The following is a 12,407-nucleotide window of genomic DNA, read 5'->3' as shown; positions in this document are numbered from 1 at the left end:
ATCTACCAATAGGAGCCCTTCTTTGTAAGGCATTGGAAAACCTCCCTGGTCTTTGTGGTTGATTCTGTGTTTGAAATTCACTGTTTGACTGAGGGACCTTACAATTATCTATATGTGTGGTGTACCAAGATGAGGTATAATATACAGTAGGTTCAAAATATAGGTTGATGGTTCTGCATTAAGAACGGATCAGGAGAATCATCACACACACACACACACACATACATTACACACACATACATTACACACACATACATTACACACACATACATTACACACACATACATTACATACACATACATTACACACACACACATACACACACACACACATTACACACACACACATTACACACACACACATTACACACACATGAGCCTATTGTGCTCTCTGTGTGTTTAAAGAGGGAAATATGGGCGCCATGTGGGGCACGGAGGTAGGTGTGTGTGAGCTTGCGGTGGGGTCTGTGTGTGCGTGTGTGTGAGCTTGCGGTGGGGTCTGTGTGTGTGTGTGTGTGAGCTTGCGGTGGGGTCTGTGTGTGCGTGTGTGTGTGTGTGAGCTTGCGGTGGGGTCTGTGTGTGCGTGTGTGTGAGCTTGCGGTGGGGTCTGTGTGTGCGTGTGTGTGAGCTTGCGGTGGGGTCTGTGTGTGTGTGTGTGTGTGACATATGGGTGCCATGAGGGGTAACTATAGAGGAGGTGTAGAGGATCCTCAACAACCTATTAACACTGCAAGAGGTCTCAGGAGGTCTCAGGGGGTCTCAGGAGGTCTCAGGCGGTCTCGGGAGGTCTCAGGAGGTCTCAAGGGGTCTCGGGAGGTCTCAGGAGGTCTCAGGGGATCTCAGGAGGTCTCAGGGGGTCTCAAGGGGTCTCGGGAGGTCTCGGGAGGTATCAGGGGGTCTCAGGGGGTCTCAGCAGGTCTCGGGAGGTCTCAAGAAGTATCAGAAGGTATCAAGGGGTCTCAGGAGGTCTCAGGAGGTCTCAAGAAGTATCAGAAGGTATCAAGGGGTCTCAGGGGGTCTCAGGGGGTCTCAGGAAGTATCAGAAGGTATCAGGGGGCCTCAGGAGGTTTCAGGAGGTTTCAGGATGTCTCAATGGGTCTCAGGAAGTATCAGAAGGTATCAGGAGGTCTCAGGAGGTCTCAGGAAGTATCAGAGGGTATCAGGGCCTCTCAGACACACACACAGGCATTGCAGGACAACCTTCTATATTATATATTATTATTATTATGTATTTTTGTTTTATTTCACTTTGTCCTGCATGTTGGAGCTCGGAGGTCAAGAATTTCATTGTACCCTGTAATTACATCTGCAACCCTGTACACGTGACCAGTCAACTCTAATCTAATCTTAAAACACTGTTCAGCTGTTAGGTGATTATTGCAGCCCTATAAAGACTGCAGGGGATTTTTACAAGACATAGTAGCAGCCTTTCTCTCTTTCTCTCTCCTTTCTCTCTTCCTCTCTCCTTTCTCTCTCCTTCCTCTCTTCCTCTCTCCTTTCTCTCTTCCTCTCTCCTTCCTCTCTCCTTTCTCTCTCCTTTCTCTCTTCCTCTCTCCTTCCTCTCTCCTTTCTCTCTTCCTCTCTCCTTTCTCTCTTCCTCTCTCCTTCCTCTCTCCTTTCTCTCTTCCTCTCTCCTTTCTCTCTCCTTTCTCTCTCCTTTCTCTCTTTCTCTCTCCTTTCTCTCTCCTTTCTCTCTCCTTTCTCTCTTCCTCTCTCCTTTCTCTCTTCCTCTCTCCTTTCTCTCTTCCTCTCTCCTTTCTCTCTTCCTCTCTCCTTTCTCTCTTCCTCTCTCCTTTCTCTCTTCCTCTCTCCTTTCTCTCTTCTTTCTCTCAATTTCACACTCCTTTCTCTCTCCCTCTCTCCTTCATCTCTCCTTTTCTCTCTCCTTTCTCTCAACAGCCTACTTTGCAACCCCTTCCCTTCTCCTTCTCTCTCTCTCTCTCTCTCTCTCTCTCTCTCTCTCTCTCTCTGTCTCTGTCTCTGTCTCTGTCTCTGTCTCTGTCTCTCTCTCTCTCTCTCTCTCTCTCTCTGTCTCTCTCTGTCTCTCTGTCTCTCTCTCTCTCTCTCTCTCGCTCTCTCTCTCTCAACAGCCTACTTCGCAACCCCTTCCCTTCTCCTTCTTTCTCTCTCCATCTGCCACACATTAAACGTGGCTTAATAAATGGCCTTAGTCATCACGCTTCTGAATCCCTCTGCCTGCCTGACACCCTAGAACGCTAAACCTGTGAGGGTGACAGTCATTTCCTGCAGACTGGCTTTGTGGTTTTATCAGCATTTAATGAATCACCGTTCAAACACAGATTGATCTGTGGCAGAATGCACACACACACACACACACACACACACACACACACACACACACACACACACACACACACACACACACACACACACACACACACACACACACACACACACACACACATTGACACACACACAAACACATAGACACACACACAGCTGCATTTTTAAACATGAGCAGGTATGTTTTTGCTCCCACCCCTCCCCCCCATACACACACACACATGAAAGAGTAGTGCCATATAAAAGCCTTCCCTCTGATCTAAGATCAGAAGTTAAAGCTACATGTTAGTTGTCTGCAGAGACATGCGTTTAGGAGAGTTGGGCCAACTTCGTTCCCTCTGATCTAAGATCAGAAGTTAAAGCTACATGTTAGTTGTCTGCAGAGACATGCGTTTAGAGAGTTGGGCCAACTTCCTTCCCTCTGATCTAAGATCAGAAGTTAAAGCTACATGTTAGTTGTCTGCAGAGACATGCGTTTAGAGAGTTGGGCCAACTTCCTTCCCTCTGATCTAAGATCAGAAGTTAAAGCTACATGTTAGTTGTCTGCAGAGACATGCGTTTAGAGAGTTGGGCCAACTTCCTTCCCTCTGATCTAAGATCAGAAGTTAAAGCTACATGTTAGTTGTCTGCAGAGACATGCGTTTAGAGAGTTGGGCCAACTTCCTTCCCTCTGATCTAAGATCAGAAGTTAAAGCTACATGTTAGTTGTCTGCAGAGACATGCGTTTAGAGAGTTGGGCCAACTTCCTTCCCTCTGATCTAAGATCAGAAGTTAAAGCTACATGTTAGTTGTCTGCAGAGACATGCGTTTAGAGAGTTGGGCCAACTTCCTTCCCTCTGATCTAAGATCAGAAGTTAAAGCTACATGTTAGTTGTCTGCAGAGACATGCGTTTAGAGAGTTGGGCCAACTTCCTTCCCTCTGATCTAAGATCAGAAGTTAAAGCTACATGTTAGTTGTCTGCAGAGACATGCGTTTAGAGAGTTGGGCCAACTTCCTTCCCTCTGATCTAAGATCAGAAGTTAAAGCTACATGTTAGTTGTCTGCAGAGACATGCGTTTAGAGAGTTGGGCCAACTTCCTTCCCTCTGATCTAAGATCAGAAGTTAAAGCTACATGTTAGTTGTCTGCAGAGACATGCGTTTAGAGAGTTGGGCCAACTTCCTTCCCTCTGATCTAAGATCAGAAGTTAAAGCTACATGTTAGTTGTCTGCAGAGACATGCGTTTAGAGAGTTGGGCCAACTTCCTTCCCTCTGATCTAAGATCAGAAGTTAAAGCTACATGTTAGTTGTCTGCAGAGACATGCGTTTAGAGAGTTGGGCCAACTTCCTTCCCTCTGATCTAAGATCAGAAGTTAAAGCTACATGTTAGTTGTCTGCAGAGACATGCGTTTAGAGAGTTGGGCCAACTTCCTTCCCTCTGATCTAAGATCAGAAGTTAAAGCTACATGTTAGTTGTCTGCAGAGACATGCGTTTAGAGAGTTGGGCCAACTTCCTTCCCTCTGATCTAAGATCAGAAGTTAAAGCTACATGTTAGTTGTCTGCAGAGACATGCGTTTAGAGAGTTGGGCCAACTTCCTTCCCTCTGATCTAAGATCAGAAGTTAAAGCTACATGTTAGTTGTCTGCAGAGACATGCGTTTAGAGAGTTGGGCCAACTTCCTTCCCTCTGATCTAAGATCAGAAGTTAAAGCTACATGTTAGTTGTCTGCAGAGACATGCGTTTAGAGAGTTGGGCCAACTTCCTTCCCTCTGATCTAAGATCAGAAGTTAAAGCTACATGTTAGTTGTCTGCAGAGACATGCGTTTAGAGAGTTGGGCCAACTTCCTTCCCTCTGATCTAAGATCAGAAGTTAAAGCTACATGTTAGTTGTCTGCAGAGACATGCGTTTAGAGAGTTGGGCCAACTTCCTTCCCTCTGATCTAAGATCAGAAGTTAAAGCTACATGTTAGTTGTCTGCAGAGACATGCGTTTAGAGAGTTGGGCCAACTTCCTTCCCTCTGATCTAAGATCAGAAGTTAAAGCTACATGTTAGTTGTCTGCAGAGACATGCGTTTAGAGAGTTGGGCCAACTTCCTTCCCTCTGATCTAAGATCAGAAGTTAAAGCTACATGTTAGTTGTCTGCAGAGACATGCGTTTAGAGAGTTGGGCCAACTTCCTTCCCTCTGATCTAAGATCAGAAGTTAAAGCTACATGTTAGTTGTCTGCAGAGACATGCGTTTAGAGAGTTGGGCCAACTTCCTTCCCTCTGATCTAAGATCAGAAGTTAAAGCTACATGTTAGTTGTCTGCAGAGACATGCGTTTAGAGAGTTGGGCCAACTTCCTTCCCTCTGATCTAAGATCAGAAAGTTAAAGCTACATGTTAGTTGTCTGCAGAGACATGCGTTTAGAGAGTTGGGCCAACTTCCTTCCCTCTGATCTAAGATCAGAAGTTAAAGCTACATGTTAGTTGTCTGCAGAGACATGCGTTTAGAGAGTTGGGCCAACTTCCTTCCCTCTGATCTAAGATCAGAAGTTAAAGCTACATGTTAGTTGTCTGCAGAGACATGCGTTTAGAGAGTTGGGCCAACTTCCTTCCCTCTGATCTAAGATCAGAAGTTAAAGCTACATGTTAGTTGTCTGCAGAGACATGCGTTTAGAGAGTTGGGCCAACTTCCTTCCCTCTGATCTAAGATCAGAAGTTAAAGCTACATGTTAGTTGTCTGCAGAGACATGCGTTTAGAGAGTTGGGCCAACTTCCTTCCCTCTGATCTAAGATCAGAAGTTAAAGCTACATGTTAGTTGTCTGCAGAGACATGCGTTTAGAGAGTTGGGCCAACTTCCTTCCCTCTGATCTAAGATCAGAAGTTAAAGCTACATGTTAGTTGTCTGCAGAGACATGCGTTTAGAGAGTTGGGCCAACTTCCTTCCCTCTGATCTAAGATCAGAAGTTAAAGCTACATGTTAGTTGTCTGCAGAGACATGCGTTTAGAGAGTTGGGCCAACTTCCTTCCCTCTGATCTAAGATCAGAAGTTAAAGCTACATGTTAGTTGTCTGCAGAGACATGCGTTTAGAGAGTTGGGCCAACTTCCTTCCCTCTGATCTAAGATCAGAAGTTAAAGCTACATGTTAGTTGTCTGCAGAGACATGCGTTTAGAGAGTTGGGCCAACTTCCTTCCCTCTGATCTAAGATCAGAAGTTAAAGCTACATGTTAGTTGTCTGCAGAGACATGCGTTTAGAGAGTTGGGGCCAACTTCCTTCCCTCTGATCTAAGATCAGAAGTTAAAGCTACATGTTAGTTGTCTGCAGAGACATGCGTTTAGAGAGTTGGGCCAACTTCCTTCCCTCTGATCTAAGATCAGAAGTTAAAGCTACATGTTAGTTGTCTGCAGAGACATGCGTTTAGAGAGTTGGGCCAACTTCCTTCCCTCTGATCTAAGATCAGAAGTTAAAGCTACATGTTAGTTGTCTGCAGAGACATGCGTTTTAGAGAGTTGGGCCAACTTCCTTCCCTCTGATCTAAGATCAGAAGTTAAAGCTACATGTTAGTTGTCTGCAGAGACATGCGTTTAGAGAGTTGGGCCAACTTCCTTCCCTCTGATCTAAGATCAGAAGTTAAAGCTACATGTTAGTTGTCTGCAGAGACATGCGTTTAGAGAGTTGGGCCAACTTCCTTCCCTCTGATCTAAGATCAGAAGTTAAAGCTACATGTTAGTTGTCTGCAGAGACATGCGTTTAGAGAGTTGGGCCAACTTCCTTCCCTCTGATCTAAGATCAGAAGTTAAAGCTACATGTTAGTTGTCTGCAGAGACATGCGTTTAGAGAGTTGGGCCAACTTCCTTCCCTCTGATCTAAGATCAGAAGTTAAAGCTACATGTTAGTTGTCTGCAGAGACATGCGTTTAGAGAGTTGGGCCAACTTCCTTCCCTCTGATCTAAGATCAGAAGTTAAAGCTACATGTTAGTTGTCTGCAGAGACATGCGTTTAGAGAGTTGGGCCAACTTCCTTCCCTCTGATCTAAGATCAGAAGTTAAAGCTACATGTTAGTTGTCTGCAGAGACATGCGTTTAGAGAGTTGGGCCAACTTCCTTCCCTCTGATCTAAGATCAGAAGTTAAAGCTACATGTTAGTTGTCTGCAGAGACATGCGTTTAGAGAGTTGGGCCAACTTCCTTCCCTCTGATCTAAGATCAGAAGTTAAAGCTACATGTTAGTTGTCTGCAGAGACATGCGTTTAGAGAGTTGGGCCAACTTCCTTCCCTCTGATCTAAGATCAGAAGTTAAAGCTACATGTTAGTTGTCTGCAGAGACATGCGTTTAGAGAGTTGGGCCAACTTCCTTCCCTCTGATCTAAGATCAGAAGTTAAAGCTACATGTTAGTTGTCTGCAGAGACATGCGTTTAGAGAGTTGGGCCAACTTCCTTCCCTCTGATCTAAGATCAGAAGTTAAAGCTACATGTTAGTTGTCTGCAGAGACATGCGTTTAGAGAGTTGGGCCAACTTCCTTCCCTCTGATCTAAGATCAGAAGTTAAAGCTACATGTTAGTTGTCTGCAGAGACATGCGTTTAGAGAGTTGGGCCAACTTCCTTCCCTCTGATCTAAGATCAGAAGTTAAAGCTACATGTTAGTTGTCTGCAGAGACATGCGTTTAGAGAGTTGGGCCAACTTCCTTCCCTCTGATCTAAGATCAGAAGTTAAAGCTACATGTTAGTTGTCTGCAGAGACATGCGTTTAGAGAGTTGGGCCAACTTCCTTCCCTCTGATCTAAGATCAGAAGTTAAAGCTACATGTTAGTTGTCTGCAGAGACATGCGTTTAGAGAGTTGGGCCAACTTCCTTCCCTCTGATCTAAGATCAGAAGTTAAAGCTACATGTTAGTTGTCTGCAGAGACATGCGTTTAGAGAGTTGGGCCAACTTCCTTCCCTCTGATCTAAGATCAGAAGTTAAAGCTACATGTTAGTTGTCTGCAGAGACATGCGTTTAGAGAGTTGGGCCAACTTCCTTCCCTCTGATCTAAGATCAGAAGTTAAAGCTACATGTTAGTTGTCTGCAGAGACATGCGTTTAGGAGAGTTGGGCCAACTTCCTTCCCTCTGATCTAAGATCAGAAGTTAAAGCTACATGTTAGTTGTCTGCAGAGACATGCGTTTAGAGAGTTGGGCCAACTTCCTTCCCTCTGATCTAAGATCAGAAGTTAAAGCTACATGTTAGTTGTCTGCAGAGACATGCGTTTAGAGAGTTGGGCCAACTTCCTTCCCTCTGATCTAAGATCAGAAGTTAAAGCTACATGTTAGTTGTCTGCAGAGACATGCGTTTAGAGAGTTGGGCCAACTTCCTTCCCTCTGATCTAAGATCAGAAGTTAAAGCTACATGTTAGTTGTCTGCAGAGACATGCGTTTAGAGAGTTGGGCCAACTTCCTTCCCTCTGATCTAAGATCAGAAGTTAAAGCTACATGTTAGTTGTCTGCAGAGACATGCGTTTAGAGAGTTGGGCCAACTTCCTTCCCTCTGATCTAAGATCAGAAGTTAAAGCTACATGTTAGTTGTCTGCAGAGACATGCGTTTAGAGAGTTGGGCCAACTTCCTTCCCTCTGATCTAAGATCAGAAGTTAAAGCTACATGTTAGTTGTCTGCAGAGACATGCGTTTAGAGAGTTGGGCCAACTTCCTTCCCTCTGATCTAAGATCAGAAGTTAAAGCTACATGTTAGTTGTCTGCAGAGACATGCGTTTAGAGAGTTGGGCCAACTTCCTTCCCTCTGATCTAAGATCAGAAGTTAAAGCTACATGTTAGTTGTCTGCAGAGACATGCGTTTAGAGAGTTGGGCCAACTTCCTTCCCTCTGATCTAAGATCAGAAGTTAAAGCTACATGTTAGTTGTCTGCAGAGACATGCGTTTAGAGAGTTGGGCCAACTTCCTTCCCTCTGATCTAAGATCAGAAGTTAAAGCTACATGTTAGTTGTCTGCAGAGACATGCGTTTAGAGAGTTGGGCCAACTTCCTTCCCTCTGATCTAAGATCAGAAGTTAAAGCTACATGTTAGTTGTCTGCAGAGACATGCGTTTAGAGAGTTGGGCCAACTTCCTTCCCTCTGATCTAAGATCAGAAGTTAAAGCTACATGTTAGTTGTCTGCAGAGACATGCATTTAGAGAGTTGGGCCAACTTCCTTCCCTCTGATCTAAGATCAGAAGTTAAAGCTACATGTTAGTTGTCTGCAGAGACATGCGTTTAGAGAGTTGGGCCAACTTCCTTCCCTCTGATCTAAGATCAGAAGTTAAAGCTACATGTTAGTTGTCTGCAGAGACATGCGTTTAGAGAGTTGGGCCAACTTCCTTCCCTCTGATCTAAGATCAGAAGTTAAAGCTACATGTTAGTTGTCTGCAGAGACATGCGTTTAGAGAGTTGGGCCAACTTCCTTCCCTCTGATCTAAGATCAGAAGTTAAAGCTACATGTTAGTTGTCTGCAGAGACATGCGTTTAGAGAGTTGGGCCAACTTCCTTCCCTCTGATCTAAGATCAGAAGTTAAAGCTACATGTTAGTTGTCTGCAGAGACATGCGTTTAGAGAGTTGGGGCCAACTTCCTTCCCTCTGATCTAAGATCAGAAGTTAAAGCTACATGTTAGTTGTCTGATCCAGGTTTTATAATTTTGAATATTGTTCTAATTCTAATTCTAATTCTAATTCTAGATATTCCGTTGCGTAGTATTATGTAAATATTCCCCCTGTAGTGTTAAAGAACAATTCCACCACATTTAAACCCCATTTTCATGATCTCAATACCAGGTGTCTACATATGTGAAAATGGCACATTTCTACATTTTGTTGATGAAAGTTAGAACGTTCTACCTGCAGTGGGACATCCTTAACCCTACCCTACCCTTACCTTAACCCACCCTTACCTTAACCCACCCTTACCTTAACCCACCCTTACCTTAACCCACCCTTACCTTAACCCACCCTTACCTTAACCCACCCTTACCTTAACCCTACCCTACCCTTACCTTAACCTACCCTTACCTTAACCCACCCTTACCTTAACCCACCCGTACCTTAACCCACCCTTACCTTAACCCTACCCTACCCTTACCTTAACCCACCCTTACCTTAACCTAAACCCACCCTTACCTTAACCTACCCTACCCTTACCTTAACCCTACCCTTACCTTAAACCTACCCTACCCTACCCTACCCTACCCTTACCTTAACCCTACCCTACCCTACCCTTACCTTAACCCTACCCTACCCTACCCTTACCTTAACCCACCACCCTACCCTTACCTTAACCTAAACCCACCCTTACCTTAACCTACCCTAACCCTTACCTTAACCTACCCTTACCTTAACCTACCCTACCCTTACCTTAACCTACCCTTACCTTAACCTACCCTACCCTACCTTACCTTAACCTACCCTACCCTTACCTTAACCTAAACCCACCCTTACCTTAACCTACCCTACCCTTACCTTAACCTAAACCCACCCTTACCTTGAACCTACCCTACCCTTACCTTAACCCACCCTTACCTTACACCTACCCATAACCCTTACCTTAACCCTACCCTACCCTTACCTTAACCTACCCTTACCTTAACCCTACCCTACCCTTACCTTAACCCTAACCCTACCCTTACCTTAACCCTACCCTACCCTTACCTTAACCCTACCCTCCCTTACCTTAACCCACCCTACCCTTACCTACCCACCCTTACCTTAACCCTACCCTACCCTTACCTTAACCTACCCTTACCGTAACCCTACCCTACCCTTACCTTAACCTACCCTTACCTTAACCCTACCCTACCCTTACCTTAACCCTACCCTACCCTACCCTTACCTTAACCCTACCCTACCCTTACCTTAACCCTACCCTACCCTTACCTTAACCCTACCCTACCCTTACCTTAACCCACCCTTACCTTAACCCTACCCTACCCTTACCTTAACCCTACCCTTACCTTAACCCTACCCTTACCTTAACCTACCCTTAACCTTAACCTACCCTTACCTTAACCCTACCCTTACCTTAACCCTACCCTTACCTTAACCCTACCCTACCCTTACCTTAACCCTACCCTTACCTTAACCTAGCCTTACCTTAACCTACCCTTACATTAACCTACCCTTACCTTAACCCTACCCTACCCTTACCTTAACCTACCCTTACCTTAACCCTACCCTACCCTTACCTTAACCCTACCCTACCCTTACCTTAACCTAAACCCACCCTTACCTTAACCTTAACCCTTACCTTAACCTAAACCCACCCTTACCTTAACCTAAACCCACCCTTACCTTAACCCTACCCTACCTTTACCTTAACCTACCCTTACCTTAACCCTACCCTACCCTTACCTTAACCTAAACCCACCCTTACCTTAACCCTACCCTACCCTTACCTTAACCCTACCCTACCCTACCTTTACCTTAACCTACCCTTACCTTAACCCTACCCTACCCTTACCTTAACCTAAACCCACCCTTACCTTAACCCTACCCTACCCTTACCTTAACCTACCCTACCCTTACCTTAACCCTACCCTACCCTTACCTTAACCTAAACCCACCCTTACCTTAACCTTAACCCTTACCTTAACCTAAACCATACCCTTACCTTAACCTTAACCCTTACCTTAACCTAAACCCACCCTTACCTTAACCTTAACCCTTACCTTAACCTAAACCCACCCTTACCTTAACCCTACCCTACCCTTACCTTAACCTACCCTTACCTTAACCTAAACCCACCCTTACCTTAACCCTACCCTACCCTTACCTTAACCCTACCCTACCTTTACCTTAACCTACCCTTACCTTAACCTACCCTTACCTTAACCTAAACCCACCTTACCTTAACCCTACCCTACCTTTACCTTAACCTACCCTACCCTTACCTTAACCTACCCTTACCTTAACCTACCCTACCCTTACCTTAACCTACCCTTACCTTAACCTACCCTACCTTTACCTTAACCTACCCTTACCGTAACCCTACCTTTACCTTAACCCTACCCTACCTTTACCTTAACCCTACCCTACCCTTACCTTAACCTACCCTTACCTTAACCCTACCCTACCCTTACCTTAACCTACCCTTACCTTAACCCTACCCTACCCTTACCTTAACCCTACCCTACCCTTAACTTAACCTAAACCCACCCTTACCTTAACCTAAACCCACCCTTACCTTAACCCTACCCTACCTTTACCTTAACCTACCCTTACCTTAACCCTACCCTACCCTTACCTTAACCCTACCCTACCCTTACCTTAACCTAAACCCACCCTTACCTTAACCCTACCCTACCCTACCCTTACCTTAACCTACCCTTACCTTAACCCTACCCTACCCTTACCTTAACCTAAACCCACCCTTACCTTAACCTTAACCCTTACCTTAACCTAAACCATACCCTTACCTTAACCCTACCCTACCCTTACCTTAAACCTTACCTTAACCCTGCCCTACACTTACCTTAACCCTACCCTACCCTTACCTTAACCGTAACCCTTACCTTAACCCTACCCTACCCTTACCTTAACCTACCCTTACCTTAACCCTACCCTACCCTTACCTTAACCTAAACCCACCCTTACCTTAACCTACCCTACCCTTACCTTAACCTACCCTTACCTTAACCCTACCCTACCCTTACCTTAACCTAAACCCACCCTTACCTTAACCTTAACCCTTACCTTAACCTAAACCATACCCTTACCTTAACCCTACCCTACCCTTACTTTAAACCTTACCTTAACCCTGCCCTACACTTACCTTAACCTACCCTTACCTTAACCCTACCCTACCCTTACCTTAACCTAAACCCACCCTTACCTTAACCCTACCCTACCCTTACCTTAACCTACCCTTACCTTAACCCTACCCTACCCTTACCTTAACCTAAACCCACCCTTACCTTAACCCTACCCTACCCTTACCTTAACCCTACCCTACCCTACCTTTACCTTAACCTACCCTTACCTTAACCCTACCCTACCCTTACCTTAACCTAAACCCACCCTTACCTTAACCCTACCCCACCCTTACCTTAACCTACCCTACCCTTACCTTAACCCTACCCTACCCTTACCTTAACCTAAACCCACCCTTACCTTAACCTTAACCC

This window comes from Oncorhynchus kisutch, linkage group LG29 (genome assembly GCF_002021735.2).
Source record: "Oncorhynchus kisutch isolate 150728-3 linkage group LG29, Okis_V2, whole genome shotgun sequence".
Lineage (NCBI taxonomy): Eukaryota > Metazoa > Chordata > Actinopteri > Salmoniformes > Salmonidae > Oncorhynchus > Oncorhynchus kisutch.
This window is presented reverse-complemented; position numbering follows the sequence as displayed.